We start from the raw sequence: 15,594 nt of genomic DNA, 5'->3' as shown, positions 1-15,594 counted from the left end.
GGGTTTGTGCTTTTCTCACTGTAAGCGAATCTGGAGGGGGAAGTCTCAGCAGAAAATATTCATTTTTGGTCTAGGAAAACAATTTCACAGCTCAAGTTCGATATCCATCTCAGGATTGCCTGCTATGAGTTTTAAGCTGCGGAGGCCAGGACTCAAACTGCGGTCGACTACATGGGAGTCCAATGACCATTATGTCATCTGCTAGTCCCAAGGAAAGTCCTTCTGTGTTAATTTTGCTGAGATTCTTAACCATGAAGGAATGCTTTATTTTTTATCAAATGCTTTTTCTGTATCGATTGATATGATCATATGATCTTTAATCTTCTATTAGTATGATGTATATAACATTTATGATTTTATATGTTGAACCATCCTTGCATCCCTGGAATAAAGCGAACCTTGTCATAGTATATAATCTTTTTAATGTTTTGTTGGATATGATTGTTAGTATCTTGTTGAGAATTTTTGCATCTGTATTCATCAGGAATATTGATCTGTAGTTTTCTTTTTCTGTGACATCATTGTCTGTTTTTGGAATGAGGGTGATGGAGGCTTCATAGAATGAATTTGGGAGGGTTCCTAACTTTGGGATCTTTAGAAATAGTTTGAATAGAATGGGGGTTAGCTCTTCTTTAATGGTTTTGTAGAATTTCTGTAGCAGAACACCACCAGGGAATTTCATAGCCCTGCTTTTTCAGCAGCTTCCTCCCTGGGCCTCTGCTGCACAAGTATATGGAACTTGAAATCCTCAATAGTTTAAAAAATGGAAATTTTACTTTACAAAGTTGAGAACTTTTCCAAAATTCATCTATAAATATAATGGTATTCCAATCAAAATTTCAGTATGTTATGTTTTCCTTTCATGGACAAAGGGACCATAATACACTAAATTTTATCCTCAGCAACACAGAGTCCCACCTGACATCTGGCGGAGAACCATCACCACAGCTGCAGATTTTCACAAATCATGGTGCCTGGTTCCATTTTTTAAAATAAGAAATCAGCTGTTATTTATGTTTGCATTTCCTGCTTCTGCCATCTCTTATATGCTGTCAAGGCCTTCTAGTGAGTTTTATGCCAGTTATTATACTTTTAATCTTCCGAATTTAGACTTTTTTCTTTCTTATAATTTCTGTTTCTTTATCGTAATTCCACCTGATCTTTTCCACAGGCAACCCTGAATTAAAAGCCCCAATCCTGAGCAAGCACACCTGGAGATGTTTATAATTTACCAACTCTTAAGTACTGGCTACACAGTAGTTCATGTTTCAGATTATCCAGGATGAGAGGAAGCTGGAAGGACAGTAAATGTCTTCCACCAGCTACATTTCTTGCTGCACAGCCTGGGACTAAGGTAGCAAACAGGCACTGCCCTCCAGGACCGTCTTTGTTGTTCAGTGCAGAGATTCTTGGAAGCACTTGGCCATCTAACCTGACAAGAAGACCTTGCAGCAGTGAGGTGGTGTCAGCTACTGTTTCCAGAGATGTCAGTCTTACAGCAAATGGGCTTCTCTATGGTTCTTTAGAATTCACAGAGTAAAACGTCTTACTCCAATTATTCCAACTCATCTTCTTTGGAAGTAGAGAATTATTTACATGATTGGTGAGATAATTTGCTTGTAAAACAATTATTTATTGAGTACCTCCTATGTTCTAGGTGTAATTTAGATACTGAGAATATAGAAGTGAAAAACAAACAAACAAAAATACAGGAAAAAAAAAATTCTATCTATGAAGTTTACTTCCTAGTGGAAATACACTAGATAACTAAATGGCATAATATATGTGTATATATAATTTACCTATTAAGAACAATAAGGCATGGGATTGGGATCAACAGTCAGTGTAATGACTATGCTGCTCAACTCTCATGTAGTCAGCTGTGGTTCGAGTCCCAGACCCAGTGGCTTAAACTCACGCCAGGCGCATGTGTGTGCATGCCCAAGATCCTGAGAGAAGAATGGAGGAGAAAGGATTGTGGCGTCGACATACCCCCTGGGGGGTTATTTCTTGCTTTCTGTCTCTCTGTCTCTCTCTGTCTTTCTGGCAAGCGCACATGTCTATAGCAAAAACCTCTACAAAGAAAAAAAAAAAGAACAATAAGGCATGAAATGATAAGAATACAGCGTTTTTTTTTTGTTTTTGCCTTAGGGTGCATGCAGTCAGGAGAGAGCAACAAGACAGTGAAAGGGAATGTGAGAAATCATCCCTGTTTTTGCCTTAGGGTGCATGTAGTCAGGAGAGAGCAACAAGACAGTGAGAGGGAATGTGAGAAATCACCCCCCAGGGAGGATGGCCACACCGCAATCCCTTCTTCATTCTCCTCCTGGGATCTTGGGCACACATGCACATGCACCTGGCACAATTTTTAAGCTATTGCGTCCAGGACTTGAACCACGGTTGGTCATATGATAATCCAATGACATAACTGCTAGCCATCTGCTGGCCCAAGAATCTAGCTTTAAAAGGTGTTATTTGAGCACCTGAATGGAAAAGGAGGAGAATTAACCTTGTGATCACTCATGTTGGAGGAACAATAAATGCAGAGATTCTGTGGCACATACTTGGCATGTCTAGAAAGAGTAAAGAGGCCAGTGAACTAGAGCAGAGCAAATAAAGGAGGTGATAGTAACAGATGAGATAAAAAATAAAAATAAAAAGGAACAAAAAGTGCTTGTCACAGCACCCCCCCACACCCGTCTTCAGTGGAAGCAATAGCTAGCTAGTTAGTGCTGCTTTTTGCCTTTGCCTGGATTTGTCCTGATTTGTCCCCATTTTGCACATCTGGCTTCAGCCTTATTCAGCTTCCAGAGTGAAATTTTTGGTAGCAGCAACTTAGAAATTATACATTTGAGTCTATTGATTTTTTTTTCCGTCAGAAGGACAGAGACTATATAATTTCAAAGTGCCTAAAAGTTCCTATAAACTTATTAAATTTCAAGACCAAAAAAAAAAAAAGACCACTTGAAAAATACAGTAGGGAGAGAGAATTAAACATGTATTAATAAAGAGAGACATTATATAAATGTATATATACACACATACACATATAAAATCATATGTGTATATATTATATAGTTTTATATATACATGTATTTTAAATATTTTATACCGGTTCAATGTGTCCACATTTTTATGACACAAAATGCTTTTTATTCTCAGTCTGAAAAAAAAAAATTAAGCCAGATTTGCTCAGTATAAAAAAAATAGCAAAAAGCAAAGGCTGCAGAGAGCCTTTTACAATGAGGAAGGAATTCTCTTGTGATGGAGAAAGCCAGATCTTAAAACTGCCAATCACAAGGAGGCTATTGTCTCTTGGGGACCTAGAAGAGAGCCTGTGCTACTTGTTCTGCTCTGTATGAGGCTCTCTCTCCAAGCTCCTTGTAATAACTTGACTGAACAGATGTAACTACTTCAGGTCATTTGAAACATGTCAGCTTGGGATGGGTGATCTCAAGGAATTGTAACTTGCTGCCCTGTGCTCAGTGGGAAGCCTTTATTGAGCCAATTTATCCCCTGAGATTTAGAGAGAAAGAAAGAACAAGACAAAACAAAACATGAGATAAGCAGCCACGTGTTCTGAAGGCAGAGTGACCAGTTGAAAGACAGAAAGCTTTGGTGATTTGTGTTTAAATGTTAGAAATTTCTGATTTATAAACAGAAGAGCTTACTGAGGGCCAAAATTGTCCAAATGATCTCTTTCTTGCATTTGGTAACTATACATAATTATAGCCTTTTGGCAGCATGCATTTCTGCCCCAAGACTTTTCAGGAGTAAAGAACATCTACCATCCAGGTGGATAATTGTCATAACTACGAAGGGTTTTCATATTCAAACATGCTTAGTGCTCAAAACTTCACAAGTAGCCCCTCCTACCTAGGATTTACAACCACATATACAAAAGGAATGAAGATTAGAATGAAGAAATGCATTGGTAAAGAATCATTAGGTCAAATAAGCAGAAAGACTAAAACATTTCCATGAAGTACTGATCATGAGTGCCTGGGGTTTTAAAAATTATTTATTTAATTTTATTTACTACTATCATATTTTAAATTTGTTATAGGGCACATGTACTCACCAGAGAGAGACAGAAAGATGGAAAGATGTGTGTATGTGTGTGTATGTGTGTGTGTGAGAGAGAGAGAGAGAGAGAGAGAACTGCCAGGTCTAGGACTCAAACCCCTATAGGCCATGTGGGAGTCCAGCACCTTACCACCATGCAACCTGCTGGTCCCAATGAGTGTCTATTTTAAGGACAAAAGTTAAGAGTGAATTCAGAATTTTGCTAATGATTATTGAGGTGGCAGAATATCAAGTTTTCTAAATTCAAATGGAAAGGGTTAACGAAAAGACAAGATATCAGACGTGAGTAAGAGGATGTGAAGTTGTTTGATAGAAGTTGTACATTTCAGGCATCAGGGACTACTTTATAAAACAAAAAAGTAAACAAAGAAATAATTGAATAGGAATCCTGGGGCATTTATAGTTATTTAGCAAAGCCAATCCATGTCCTATGTGTACTGTTTTTGTCTGCTGTAAGGAGAACAGTGACTTTCATCAAGCAGGTCTTAAGTAAATGTTGTTGACTTGGACAGTAGGACTTTAAGAAGGCAGAGGATTGCCATTTCAAGCCATGGTTAGAGAAAGCTGTGTTGATGAGAGTGCTCACTGCAAAAACGAGAGTGAGATGCTCAGGAAAACAAGAGCGTTAATGGCATGTATAATAAGATGAACCTGTCATATTGCATATAAGTGGAATCTAGAAGCTTGATATGAATTCTCACTTTGAGGTTGCATTAAGAGAATGGTCAAGGTTGGGAAGGAAAGATATCTGGCAGGAACTATATAGAAAAGTGTGTCCTTATTTTGCAAAGTTGGCAAATGCCTCAGTGATTCAAATAAATGGCTTAATATTGTTTTAAAAATTGTGCTAACTTTTCTAGAAATAGTACTGTAAATATTTTCTTCAACAAAGATCTCATTTTGTTGCACCTCATAGTTTTATTCTGGGTCTGTAAATTAAGTGCAATATAGGGCTGTCAGTGAGGTGTGATTTTTTTTTAATAATTATTTTATTTAACTTTATTTAAAGATATTATTATCCACAGCCTCATCATGAAGTAGCTTTTCATTTTTTTGAGATTATTATTATTATTTATTCTTATTTTTTAAACATTCAAGCATTATACATCATTTGGCTTGTAAAGAGAATTTACCTAACATAAAATACTTCTCAAACCAGTCTAGTAGAGAATACTATATATGTTATCATCAACAGGTAATAAACCATTTCTGTGTCCCACAAATGTCATGCCTCTCTGTTCTCATGCTGTCCTTCTCTATACTTTTCCCTTATCCCACTCCCCCCAGCTCCACACTGTCTTCGGTATCCATAACTATTTTCACTGTTTTTATGCCCTCCAATATTTCAATCTCTACCATATGTTACGGATAATTGGTATATATTAAGTAGATACCTATAATATCATTGTTTCATTGCCTGGCTTGCTTCACTCAGCAATACTATTATATCATTGTTTCATAGCCTGGCTTGCTTCACTCAGCAATAAATCTTCCATATTCATACACTTTCTATCAAATGCCAGAGTCTTATTTTTTATGGTTGAATAGTATTCCATAGAGTACGTGCGCCACACTTTTTAAATCCATACATCTGTTTGTGAACATTTGGGTTGGTTCCATGTCTAAGCAGTCATGAATAATGCTGCAGTAAATATTGATGTGCAAGCACTTTTTCATCTGAGCGTTCTCCTGTCCTATGGGTATATACTCAGAAGTAGTGGTATTGCTGGATCAAATGGTAGTTCTATTTGTAGATATTTAAGGCACCTCCATATTGTTTTCTACAGTGGCAGAACCAATTTACATTCCTACCAACAGTGCAGGAGAGTTCCCCTTTCACCAGAACCCCACCAACACTTATCACTTTTTGTATTTTTAATCTTTGGCATTCTGACAGGGTTTAGGTGGTGTCTCATAGTGGTTTTAATCTGCATCTCCCTTATGATGAGGGATGCTGAACATTTCCTCATTTGCTTTTTGGCTGTCCGTGTGTCTTCCTTAGAGAGATTTTTGTTCATCTCATTTTCCCATCTTTTAATTGGGTTCATTGTTTGGGTTTTTTTGATTTTCGTTTTTTGTGTTTTTTTTGAGTAAGCCACTTGTGTTCCCTGTGTATTCAGGTTATCAGTCCCTTATCCAAGACGTATTTTGCAAAACTATTCTCCCATTTGGAGGGTTGTAGATTCACACTAATTACTGTGTCTTTTGCCATGCAGAAACTTCTTAATCTGATATAGTCTCACTTGTCTATTTTAGGGATTATTACCTGTGTTTTAGGGGTCTTAGTTAAGAAGTCTTCACCTACCCCAGTGTCTCCTAGAGTTTCCCTAGTGTTTTCCACCAGTAGTGTGGTAGTTTGAGGTCTTAGGTTTGGATCTTTGATCCATTTTGAGTTCATTTTTGTTAATGGTGAAAGACGGGGATTCAGTATCATCTTTCTGGAGGTGGATACCAGTTTTTCTAGCACCATTGCTAAAGAGGCTTTCCTTCTCCCATTGAATTGACTGGTATGCTTTGTCAAAAATCAGTTGGCTGTATGCTTTGGGGTTTATTTCTGGGTACTCTTATTTTATTCCATTGGTCCACCTCTCTGTTCCTGTGCCAATACCATGCTGGTTTTTTTTGTTTTTTTGTTTTTTTTTTTTTGAGAGGTTTTTGCTATAAGGCGTGTGCGCTCGCCAGACAGACAGAGAGACAGAGAGATAGAAAGCGAGAAATCATCCCCCAGGGGGGATGGCCACACTGCAATCCCTTCTCCTCCATTCTCCTCTTGGGATCTTGGGCATGCACGCACACATGCCAGGTGTGAGTTTTAAGCCACCGGGTCTGGGACGCAAACCATGGTCAACTACATGGGAGTCCAGCGACATAACCATTATGCTAACTGCTGGTCCCAATACCATGCTGTTTTGATTTTTCACAGGCTTATAGTATATTTTTAGGGCAGGAAGTGATATTATACCCACTCCACTCTTTTTGCACAGGATTGCTTTGGCAATACCAGGCCTTTTATGATTCCAGACAAATTCTATGTTTGTCTTTTCTAGATCTGTGAAGAATGTCTCTGGTATTTTCATTGAAATTGTGTTAAATATGTAGATTAATTTGGAATGAATGGTCATTTTGATTAAATTAATTCTTCCAGTCCAGGAACATGGGATGTCCTTCCACTTCTTTGTGTCCTTTTTAATTGCTATTTTAAGATTTTCATAGTTTTTTGTTTGTTTGTTTTTTGTTTTTGTTTTTGTTTTTTTATTATAAAGGTCTTCGACTTTCTTAGGTTTATCTCTAGGTATCTCATACATTTTGTGGCTATGGTAAAAGAGATTCCTTTCTTCAGATATACTTCATTCAGCTTGTTTATTGTATATGGGAATGCTATAGGTTTTTGGATGTTGATCTTGTATCCTGACACTTTTCTGTATTCATTTATTACTTTGCGAAGTGTTTTCATGGAAACCTTTGAGTTTTCTAAGTATACCATTATGTCATCTGCAAATAAAGATAATTTCAATTCTTCTTTGGCTATTTGAATGCCTGTTATGTTCATCTCTTTTCTGATTGCATTGGGTAGGACTTCCAGTGCTATATTAAAAAGCAGTGAAGAAAGTGGGCGGCCTTGTCTAGTACCAGTTTTCAGTGGAAAAGTTTTAGCTTTTCTCCATTCAGTATAATGTTAGCTATAGGTTTTTCATATATGGCTTTTATTGTGTTGAAAAACATAAAAACCCATCTATACCAATTTTGCTGAGAGTCTTAATCATGAAGGATTTTATATTTTATCAAATGCTTTCACTGCATCAGTTGAAATGAGCATATAGTTTATCTTTCTTTCTGTTAATGTGGTGTATTATATTTATGGTCTTGAGTATGTTGAATCACCCTTGCATCCCTGGATTAAAGCCTACCTGGTTGTGATGAATAATCTTTGTTATATGTTGTTGGATACAATTTGCACGTACCTTGTTGAGAATTTTTGCATCTATATTCATCCGAGATATTGGTCTACTCTTAATACTTTCAAAGAAGGTTTTTATTTCCTGTATCACATTCTTCATCTCTAACAATTTGCTTCGATTCTTTTTAATGGTGTCTATTTCTTCTTTCAAATCAAGAAAGGACTTCCTAATCTTCTGGAGCTTGTTGTCTCATTTATATTGCATCTCATTTAATTTGGTCACTAGAAACATTCTGAATTGTTTATTGGACATGTCTACCACTTCCATTGTGTTGTCTGTGGGTGATGAGGAATTGATGTTTTCACTTGGGGGAGAGACATTTTGTTGATGTCCATATTTTTTGTGCCTCTGCGATGGTTCCTAGTCATCTAGTGGTGTATACGTTCCTTCCTAAATTATTCAAACTATTGAAGCAAGTGTGACTCCATTTTGAAAGGGTGCTTTCATCTTAGAAACTGTGTCTCCTTCTCTCCTCCCCACTGAAGTGGATACGATCAACAGAGGCCCTATTCCCAGGTGTGTTAAAGAACAATCAGTGACCAAAGACCTTGTCTAGAACCGGGGGAGCCCTTAAAATTCCATTGTGATCAGAACGTGCCCTCAGGAATGATTAACCTGCTTGCTTTGCTTCTGTAACCAGCTTTTTTTGCTTTGAAGATAGAAAAACCCTACCCCCCTATCTCTCCCAAAGCCCCTTCACTTTGTTCCTTTTTCCTTGCAAATCATCAGGTCATCCCGGACATGATTGTGCATTTTTGTCCTATGTAAGCTCCGTTCCCCTTTCACTCGAGGCTTCAGGGTTTTGAGAGACATGAGTCCTCCCGTATGCCGCTGGCTTAATCAATAAACTCCAGTAAGTTTGGCTGTGTCTGGAGGTCCTCTTATTTCTCTCTGAGTAGACTATAACACTATCGCCAAGCGTTCAAAGGTGTGCAGGAGAAGGAAATTGGCAATCTCTCTTCTGCGCTGCCTCCCTATTGTTCACTAGCTCCCTGAACTGTTTTCACTGGTCCCTGGTGACCCAAAGTTCTCCCAGTTTCTAGAGAGCAGGTGCATCTGCTCAGTTGAGCTGCTGAGCTTCAACTCAGTACAAAAGAAGAGATTGGGCTATGTGCATTGTGTGCCCAGGCACATGGAAGTTCTGAAGGTCCAAAGGTGAGTGGGGGAGGGCATGAGCCATGGGTCCCAGCTGTTAACCCTGCATTCTCAGGCAGCCTGCCTTCTGTCAAGGTCCTTCCCTGGAATGGTTTTATTATTTATTTTTAAAAAATTGTCCAGAGAAAGAGTGAGAGAAAGAAAGAGGGAAAGTGAGAAAGCAAGCTGCCAGGTCAGGACTCGAACTGTGGTCAGCCATGTAGGAGTCCAGCACCCTTAACTGTCATGCCACCTGCTGGCCCCAGGTGTGTAAGTCTTAAGGCTAAAGTACATATTGCTTTCAACAGAGGGTAAAACAATGCATGTAAATATCTTAAATATACCTAAAGAAATTTGTGACTAGAGAAAGTGTATTCATTTTAAATATTTGCATGGTTCAAACAAAACAGTATATAAATAAACAAAATTAATCTGAGTCTAGTATGAATTAGATTAATGATTCCATTTAGAGCACCACAGTTATACAACATATGTAAGATATTCATGATGAAATTCTAATACTTTGATAAATGATTATCTATTCAGACTTCCCTTTATTTGAAAGGAAATCAGAATAAACAAGCTGAAATGCATGGTTTTAGTTGTTAATTTTTTCAGTGTATTTTCAAGTGCCATCAATTTAGAAACAATTTTCTAAATTATTCAGAATTTTGTTGTGCTGCATGTATGTATATTTTTAACTATCTTTTAAATTAGAAATAGAAACTAAATCACCAAAAAGAACATTAGGTAGATTTTGAATCAGAATGATCTAATATTTTAACATGTGTAATAAAATTAAATTTACCTCAAAACTATTAAGAATTTATAAATGTAGCCCTGGAATAACTAAGTATGGCTATTTTTATAAATTCCTACAAACCAGAAAACTCCTCCCCTAAATATGTCAAGCTTAATTTTCTGCTCTGTAGAGCACAGCTAGTGAGGTAGCAAAACCCAGTGACATTTTCCAGTGTGAGTTGCCAACCACTAGAAGCCTGTGGCAGTGTTAAAATCCGTAGCAAACAAGCTAACAATTGGTTGAAGAAAGGATTATGTAATTCTACCTTAATATTCCTTTTCGTAGTGCCTAGAGTACCTCCAGAGAATCATAAAGGCAGAATTGATGACTGTCTGCTAAGATAGCATTTTCTTACAGTTACAAGCCAATATAATCTTTATGCTTTCTGCAGATAACTTTCATTAACCTCTTCACATTTTGCTCAGCTCCTAAAATGTGCACAATATTTGAGTGTACTCACTTCTGTGTGTGTTGAGCTCTGAATTCAAGAGTCGTTATTTCTGTAAAATAGACCATAATAATTCTAAAGTATCCTGGAGAGTATTAATTAGTAAAATAATAACATGCTATTACTTGGTCCTAATAACATTTGGTAATTAGATTAAATCTACAGTTTGAAAAATTGGTAATGGCAACAGGAAGAGTTAAATTCAGGGGAACTGGAAAACTTTATTGTATGAATAAAGCAGAATGAAAGTCATAGAAGACCTCTTCAATGTAATGGACAAAAATATATATATGTTTTGAACGTCTGTTAAATTCTAAGGGAAATACAATTATCCAAAAGTCTTGCTGCAGCACCTCAGTTTCATTCTTGAATTTGAAAATGACCATGTGTTTATACACAGTAATACTTCATTTACTTAACAGTGCTGTTCAACAGAAGTGTGATAGATAAGTAAATTTTTATATAACTGGAACATATCTCCACTATTAAATTTGTATTATTTTAAAACTTGAATGTACTGTTTATGTATGCATTAATATTTCCTAGCCTTCTTTTAATAGGTGTTGATCATGATTTACCATTTTCTTTTTGCCTTAAGAGCAGATAAATTGATATCTGACCATATTCAAGAAATTATTTTGGGTCTCGTGGGTAGCATAGAGACTAATTGAGATCTTGAACTAGTCAGTCTGTCGATTTCAGGAACTGATACTTACGTGGCTAGTACTTGTATTTCCTGTGTCCATTATAAATTTAGATATAGGGACTGGCAGGTAGCATGGTAATTAAAGGTGCTGGATTCCCAAATGGCCGACTGTGGTTTGAGTCTCAGACTTGGCAGCTTGGCCCCCAACCCCAGTCTGGTCAAATGAAAAAATAATAGTAACAAATGAAATTAAATAAGTAAATAAAAAATAAATAATTCTTTAAAAAAACCACAGAATTAAGTTTAAAAAAATAAATAAATTTAGATATGTTGAAATTCTGTTTTCCCCAACAGAATGTGAAATCATCTAGGAAAGAGATTATATTTTTTATTAGTTTAAAAGTGAGACTTTAAGGAGCCAGTCACTGTAATGGTGGTTAAGGTGGCTGGATACCACATGGCCTACTTTGCTGTTCTAGTCCCAGACCCATTGGCTTGAAAATGACATTGGGAGCATGTGCATGTGTGGCCAAAATCCCCAGAAGAGAATGGAGGAGGAATTGAAGCATGGCCATACCCCCTGGGAGGTGATTTCTCACTTTCTCTCTCTCTCTTTCTGTCTGTCTCTCTCCAGTAAACACACATGCCCTATAGCAAACTAAAAAAAATAAAATAAAAAAAGGAAGTAGGATTTTCAGGGAAAATTTCATGGATGGGTAAACTTTGAGAGATTTCAATAACTAGAGTTTATATGGTTAGAAATTCTGAAAATTTTATAATTATTGAAGGAAAAGGTCATTATATTTACTGTTAATGTTGGGGAAAATTGAAACACATTGTTTTTCATTTGTACCTTTATATAGCTAGAAGCATTTTGTTTGTTCAGGAAAACATAATGCTTTTTTTTTTTTTTTTTTTTTTTTGCAGAAGGCTTTATGAAAAACTTTTGATATAGGGAATGCACTCTCTGGAGACACAGAGAGAAACAAAGAGACAGAAAGCAAGAAATCACCCTCCACTGGGGATGACCATGCTGCAGTCCCTTCTCCTTCATTCTCCTCTCAGGATGTTGGGCACACACACACGTCTGGCGTGAGTTTTAAACCACCAGGTCTGGGACTCAAAGCACAGTTGACCATGTGGGAGTCCAGCACCTTTATCACTATGCCAACTGCTGGTCCCATAGTGCTTTGTTTTTAATATGTTTTTGTTTTTAAAAAAAATTAGGCATGGTACATGTATAGTACAAATGTTTATCTAAACTATCCCAGGGTGTTGAGGTTTATTATATCCAATAATTAATATTTTCTTCAGTTTTTTAAGAAGAAACACTTCGAACAGATGGAATAATTAACATTTATAGCAAAGCCAAGATATTATCTTTTCTTACCCTCCAACGTGATAAACAGATATCCAAAGCACACATTTTCAGCAAAGAAGTTGAAGAGTAAAAATAGTTTTCTTTTTTTCCTTCTGTTGTTTTATCAAAAAATGCATTTTCAAAAATTATTACTTGGTTTCAATTGCATCCTTTGGAAAGCTCTGCCCGTTAATGTGTCATGTTTAAAATATGAAAATGGGACCAATAGTTGGTGTAATGGCTATGTCACTGGACTCCCATGTAGTCGATCGCAGTTTGAGTTCCAGACCTGGTGGCTTAAAACTCACGCTGGGCGTGTGTGCATGCATGCCTAAGATCCTGAGAAGAGAATGGAAGAGAAGGGATTGCAGCCTGGCTATGCCCCTTAGGGAGTGATTTCTCTCTTTCTGTCTCTCTCTGTCTTCCTGGCACGCACACATGCCATACAGCAAAAACCTCTCCAAAATATATGAAAATGAAGACAAAATTATATATTGAAGAAAAAATTATTTCTCTTAATTTCCCACAAATTAAAATCTATATACATGAAGTTAAAGTATACAACTTGGTGAACATGATGGTTTAGTATAGCTATGTAATCACCCAATAATATAAAGATACTGAAATGTCATCAGCTCAAAGGACTCTCCGGTCATTTCTTCTAATGAGTATCCCCCGGAAGTATTCACGATAATCAGTTTTTTTTTGTTTTGTTTTGTTTTTTGTTTTTTTGTTTGTTTGTTTGTATTTTTAATATTACGTGAAAGGAAAGATATATTGTATCTTTTAGATTTTTTTTTCCACTCAATATTATCTCTGTGGGCTTGATCCATGTTGTTTGTATTTAACAGTAGTTTGATCTTGATGGCTGTAGAGCAGTCAGTTTTATAAATATGCCATAATTTTTGTTTTTGTTATTTTATTTGTGCCCATCGACCAATATCTCTCCTTTATTTTTCCATCACCTGGTTTCCCTAACTTCTATTTTGCTGTTTCTATGAGTCTGACTTTGTTAGATCCCCTATGTTAGTGAGACGATGCAGTATTCCTCCTTCTGTATGTGGCTCATTTCACTTAGCCTAATGTCCTTCATGTTCATTCATGTTACTGGAAACAGTAGGATTTCCTTTCTTTAAAAGGCTGAATAATGTTTAATTGAATACATATTACCACATTTTCTTTATTCATCTGTTGATGGGTATTTAAGTTGATTCTCTGTCTTGTCTACAGTGAATAATGCTGGAAGTGCAGACACTTCTTTGGCATACTGATTTTAGATCTTTCAGGTAAATACCAGAAGTGGGCTTATTTCTGAAAATATTATTTCTGAAAGTTACTTAGGTTAATTCTATTTTTTCCTATTCCCTTCAATACAATTGCTATTTATTTATAATACAAAGTACAGGAAAGCTATTAATTTTTAACATTAATTTCATATTCTATTGCCTTACTAAATATTATCATTACTTGAGATAATATTGTTATTGATTCTTTAGTGTTTTCCAGGAATAGTATCATCTATAAGTAGAGATAGTTTTACCTCTGTCTTACCAACTTTAATACTTTTAATTAACTTATTTTGTCTAATTGTATTTGCTTTCAGTATAATAATAAATAATATTGAAAATACTGGGCATCATCTCCCTGTTCCTGATCTGAGTGGCAATGCTTCTAGTGTTTTATGATTAAGATATCGGTTTAAGGGGACCAGAAAATGGCATAATGGTTACATTGCTGGACACTCACAGAGTCTCCTGCAGTTCTAGTCCTGGACCTGGCAGGATATTAGCTTTCCTTACTCTCCAAAACTCACATCAGGTGCATGTACATGTGTGCCAAAATCTCGAGAGGAGAATGAAGGAGAAGGGATTGTGGTATGGCCATCCCCCCAGGGGGTGATTTCTCACTTTCTGTCTCTCCAGCAAACACACATGCCCTACAGCAAAAATCTCTCTCTCAAAAAAAAAAAAAAGATACTCATTTAAGAATTGAGGAAAAAATATATATTCACATATATGTTCATATACATTAGGAAAGTGTTCATATTTTCTTCTTGAATTTTTCTGTATTCTGAATGTTCAGTTTTATTAAGGCTTTTTAGTATATTAGAAATTAATCATATTGTGTACAATATCTATAGATTTCTTAGTATGAACCAAACTAGCATGTCAGGAATAAATCTTTTCCTTTCCTTTTTTTTTAAGATTTATTAATTTTATTGATTTATTTAATTATTTTTAATTAGACCAGAGAAAGAGAGAGATGGAAAGTGAGAAAGCAAGCTGCCAGGTCCAGGACTCGAACCATGGTCCACTATCTGGGAGTCTAGTGCCTTTACCACCATACCACTTGCTGGCCACAATGTGCATTATTTTTCTTAATGTGATGTTGTACTCTGCTAAATTTCACCTAGTGCTTTTTAATGTTTATTTTATTTTGCTAATGAGAGAGTGTGTGTGTATCTGCGTGCACACATGAGAGAGACACACACAGAGAGAGAGAGAGAAAGGAGAGGTGCTCCTGGCAAGATCTCATCATGCTGTGATCCCCTACCTTAGCTTTCCAGCTAGTCAAGATCTTGGGCACGCAGGCACCCAACATGTTTCAGGTCTACTTGAGATCCACACCACAAACAGTCACATTGCTTCCAGCACTGTGAAACAGGATACTGTGGAAGCAGTGTGAAGAAGAGGCGAGAGCGACCTCGGACCCACTAAAGCCTACCGCCGCTGCATCCCCCGCGTCCAGCGCCTACGTCCCGCCGTCCTCGCCACCATGACCGAGAGAAAGGCTGAAGGGAATTCTAAAGGAGATAAAGCCAAGGTGAAGATCTGCAAGATTGTCTGCAAAACCTGCTCCTCCAAAGCCAGAGCCCAAGCCTAAAAAGGCCCCTGCAAAGAAGGGAGAGCAGGTACCCAAAGGAAAAAAGGGAAAAGCTGATGCTGGCAAGGATGGGACTAACCCTACAGAAAATGGAGATGCCAAAAAAGACCAGGCACAGAAAGCTGCAGGTGCTGGAGATGCCAAGTGAAGTGTGTGCATTTTTGATAACTGTGTACTTCTGGTGATTGTACAGTTGGAAATACTATTTTTTATCAAGTTTTGTAAAAATGCAGACTTTTGTTTTACCTTTTTTTTTTTTTTTAAGCTATGTTTTTA

General features: G+C 36.8%; 1 pseudogene; it reads left to right on the top strand.

Moving 5' to 3' along the window:
- Positions 1 to 1,282: 1,282 nt before the first annotated feature.
- LOC102484277 (pre-mRNA-splicing factor CWC22 homolog pseudogene) overlaps positions 1,283 to 15,594 on the top strand; it is a 35,237-nt pseudogene continuing 20,925 nt past the window's right edge.

The sequence above is a fragment of the Tupaia chinensis genome, unplaced genomic scaffold (assembly GCF_000334495.1).
Source record: "Tupaia chinensis unplaced genomic scaffold, TupChi_1.0 Scaffold000180_1, whole genome shotgun sequence".
Classification (NCBI taxonomy): Eukaryota; Metazoa; Chordata; class Mammalia; order Scandentia; family Tupaiidae; genus Tupaia; species Tupaia belangeri.
This window is presented reverse-complemented; position numbering and strand designations above follow the sequence as displayed.